Source organism: Enhydra lutris, unplaced genomic scaffold (assembly GCF_002288905.1).
Source record: "Enhydra lutris kenyoni isolate GAN:26980312 unplaced genomic scaffold, ASM228890v2 scaffoldscaffold9, whole genome shotgun sequence".
Lineage (NCBI taxonomy): Eukaryota > Metazoa > Chordata > Mammalia > Carnivora > Mustelidae > Enhydra > Enhydra lutris.
In genome coordinates this window covers 55,778,757-55,782,876 of record NW_019154093.1, presented here as the reverse complement: position 1 = coordinate 55,782,876, position 4,120 = coordinate 55,778,757, and the positions used below count along the sequence as shown (strand labels likewise).

The 4,120-nt window shown below is 47.0% G+C and overlaps 1 pseudogene; it reads left to right on the top strand.

The window, feature by feature from the left end:
* The first annotated feature begins 202 nt into the window (after positions 1-202).
* On the top strand, positions 203-3,835 carry LOC111142916 (annotated as a pseudogene).
* Positions 3,836-4,120: the final 285 nt, after the last annotated feature.

Here is a 4,120-nt window from a genome sequence, read left to right as displayed (position 1 = left end):
GGGTCTATCCAAGTCCTTTGTCCATTTTTAAAATGGTTTTTTTTTTTTGTTGTTGAGTTGTAAAAGCTCTTTACATATTCTGAACAGACTCTTATTAGATAAATAATGTACAAATATTTCCTTCCATTCTGGGGGCTGTCTTTTCACTTTCTGGATAGTATCTTCTGATGTACAAATATTTTTATTTATTTATTTTTACATTTCTTTTTTAAGAGTGAGTGAGAGAGAGGGTGCAACTGGACAGAGGCAGAGGGAGAAGGAAAGAGAATCTTAAGCAGGCCCCACACTTAGTGTGAAGCCTGACGTGGGGCTCAATCTCATGACCCTGAGATCATGATCTGAGCCAAAATTAAGAGTCAGATGGTTAACCAACTGAGCCACCCAGGAACCTGGGACAGATTTTTAATTTTGAGGATATTATTTTGTCTATTTTTTTCTCTCCCTTATGCTTTGATGTCAGATCTAAAAGCATTGCTAAATCCAAGGTTATGAAGATTTATTCCCATTTGTTTCTTCTAGGGTTTATAATTTTACCTCTTACATTTAAGACTTTAACTTATTTTGAGTTTATATTTATATGTGGTGTGAGGTAAGGGTCCAGTTCCATTCCTTTGTACATGGATAACCGATTGCCTAGCACCCTTTGTTGAAAAGACCATTCTGTCCCCCCAGTGTAATGTTGTCCACCCTTGTCAAAATTCAGTGGACCATAGATGAGGGGTTTATTTCTGGGATCTCAGTTAAATCTCACTGATCTCTATGTATACTTAAAAAAAATCATTTATTTAAAATTTTTTTGTAAATTTAAATTCAATTAATTAACTTATAATGTATTATTTGTCTCAGGGTGTATGCATACCTTTATGACAATATCACAATGTTTTATTTACTGTTGCTTTGTATTAAGATTTGAACTTTGGAAGCATGACCTTTCACCTTTGATTTTCTTTTTCATGATGGTTTTGGCTATCTTGTGGTCCCTCAAAATTCCATATTACTGTTAGTATTAGCTTGTGCATTTCTTCCCAAAGGCCTTTGTTAAATTTCTTGGGAACACATTGAATTTCCACATTGATTTATGTACTGTTGTCATCTTATCAATAGTATGTTTTTTCATCACCATGGGGTGTCCTCAGATTTATTTAAGTTTCCCTTACTTTCTTTCAGCAATGTTTTGTAATTTTTGGTGTACAAGATGTACACCTTGATTATATTTATTCCTACATATTTTCATGTTCCCTAAAATGGAATTGTTTTCTTAAATTCCTTTTTGGATGTTTCATTGCTAGTGTATACAAATAGAGATTTTTGCATATTTTGTCCTATACAGATGTTTTGTCCTGTAACTTTGCGGAATTAGGGAACTGGCTGTGATCATTTTTTGTTGATTCTTTAGGAAGCTTTCTATATAAGATGATGCCATCTCTGGTCTCTGAACAGACTTTGTTCTACTTGTTTCCTTTCACATGTGGATTCCTTATTTCTTGCCTTATTGTTCTGGGTAGAACTTTCAGTACAATACTGAGCAAGGAATGAAAGCCTGCATGAGGGACTTGTTTATGGTTTCAGAGTAGAGCTGTCAGTACTCAAAATTGAGCATGATGTTTGATTAGGGTTAGGGTGGAGTTAGGGTTAGGGCTTAGGATTAGGGTCTCCCTGTCCTCCGCTGTACAGAGCCCATTCTTCTCCAGTAACCAGCAGAGTGATCTTTTCAGAACATAACCTTTGAGCCTCTCTGTGATCCACTCCCCAGCTGCCTGTTTTCTCCAGCCTTTCCTCTCCCACCATATCCCTACAACCCCTGTGGGCCTCTCAGGGGTGTGGTCTTCCCGCATGTGCCTCAGGCCTGACTCTAGGCCTTTATATTCTCTCTGAACTCTGCCAGGAGCATTCTTCTCTCCCACGGTTCATGTCTGGCTTGTTCCCCTGCTGGCTGGGCCTGGACTTGCCCCCTGGTGACCTGACTAAGGTCTGCTGGTTGTGTGGCCTTGTCCCCTATCTTTTCCTTTGTGAGCGATTTACTAAGCTGCCAGGTATGGGGCAAGCACAGTGAAGTGGCCTTATTGTCTGTGTGAAAAAAATCAGTCTCAGGGCACTTGGGTGGCTCAGTTATTAAGCATCTGCCTTCGGCTCAGGTCATGATCCCAGGGTCCTTGGATCAAACCCCACCATGTTGGGCTCCCTGCTCAGTGGGGAGCATGATTCTCCCTTACTCACTACCCCGGCTGTGTTCTCTCTCTCTCTATCTCTCTGTCAAGCAAATAAATGAAACCATAATGAAAATCGATCTCAGAGGGGCTCACCACCCTTGCTGACAATGGGGGAGCTGCTGTCCTGGGTAGTCCCCTCAGAGAGACAAGACTTCCAACTTCTTGGAGCCCGGGAGATGTAGACTGAACCTGGAAGCTTCCAATCTTGGATTCCTGGCTGGGGCCTAAGCAAGCCCTCTCTTCTTCCAGTGCTCCTCTTTCCTCTTCCCTGCCTATGCACTGGACCTGATCCTGATTGGAGAGTTCGAGGGTGACTGCTTCTAGGAATAGCAGTGGTTGACTGTTAGACCTTGTCAGCAAGAAGCCCAGTAGCCTTCAAGAGAGGACCCTATGGGGGTGGAGACAGCTCTGTGGGGGACAGCAACAGCCCACTCAAAGCAAAGTGGGGCAGGAGGCCAGCCCTGCTGATTCTAGCCAGTCTGTAGGCCATAGAAAGGAGGGCTGTGCCCAAAGGTGGTCTACTCCTGGCAGGTGGGGATAGGACCTACAGGGGATCAGCCAGAGGAGGGCACCTGCAGGGTTTGCCTGGGAGTTCAGCACTGGGGGAGCGTTCCTGGCTCCAGTATGCTAACTGTGGGGTTGGTTTCCTGCCTCTGAAGCCTTAGGCTCCCCTTTGTATGATGGGGTGCTGATGACCCCATCTCTGGGAGCAGAAGGTAGGGAGGCCCAAAAGCAGACTTGCTCAGAACAGGCTAGGAGGGTGGCTGCTGCTTAAAGCAGCCCAGAGCCTGCCCCCTTGACGAAGGTACACATGTCCATGGCCCCCAGCTCTGGGGTCCTGCCGCTAGCCTCTGACAGTGACCCTCCTCCCACCTTGTCCCTCATCCCTGTAGATAGGTGTTCTTTGTGGAGCTGTTCCTGCAGAGGGCAGAGAAGCCTATCATGGTGGAACACAGGGTCACCTACTAGGTCGTCACCGACCAGTGGGCTGCTGGGCCCATGTGCCCCCCTGGGAGGGCTGGAGGGTGGTGGTCCTTGAGGACCCCAGCACCCCACTCTGGTAGGATGTGTCCATGCAGCACATGGCGATGGTCAGCTGCTTCTGTGAGCAGCGCTTCCTCTGTGAGGATGATGTGGCGGGTGTGGATGTGGACATGAATTTCTGTGACCATGTGGGCATGGAGATCCTGTAACCCTCTCTTTGGCACACTGCACCCCAGTTTCTACCGGATGTCCTGTGAAAACTTTAGTTACCAGTGCCGGCCACAGTCCCAGTCCCACATCCCCAGGGACCAGGGTGACCTTTACAACATGGGGGCCTTTTCTGGGGGGTTGGTGGCGGAGGTTCACTGACTGACCTTGGCCTGTCACTAGGTGATGGGGGTCGACCTGGCCAATGGGATCGAGGTTATGTGGGGTGACAAGAGCCACTTGAAGAGGTACCTGCTGGACTATAAGCCCACCAAGGTGCTATCTCCGAGGACCTGTGGGACCTGCGGTGACTGGGCTGTCCCCTGGAGGACCTGTGGTACTCATGGTGGCTGGACTGCCCTCCTCTCCCACTTCATGAAGAAGCTGAGATTCAGGCCGTGCCCAAGAATCACGAGGACATCCAGAACTCATGAGGGGCTGTCCTTGGTTCCATCAGGGGGTGCTGTCCTGAGCAGAACTGTCAGAATAGGTTACTACTTCTGTTCCCTTGAGGGATACCATGGAGCCCAGCCCTGCCTACGTGGGCATGTCCAGGGCCGCAGCTGCACCCACACAGAGGAGGCCTGCCTGGGAACACAAGATCCTCTCTTTGTGGTCACTACATTTTGATAACTTCTGGGTCATTTGCAGCTATAAATGTCTCCAGTTTTATGTCGGATGATTTCTGTTTTAAAGCTGAGCAACCATCTTTAAAAAGA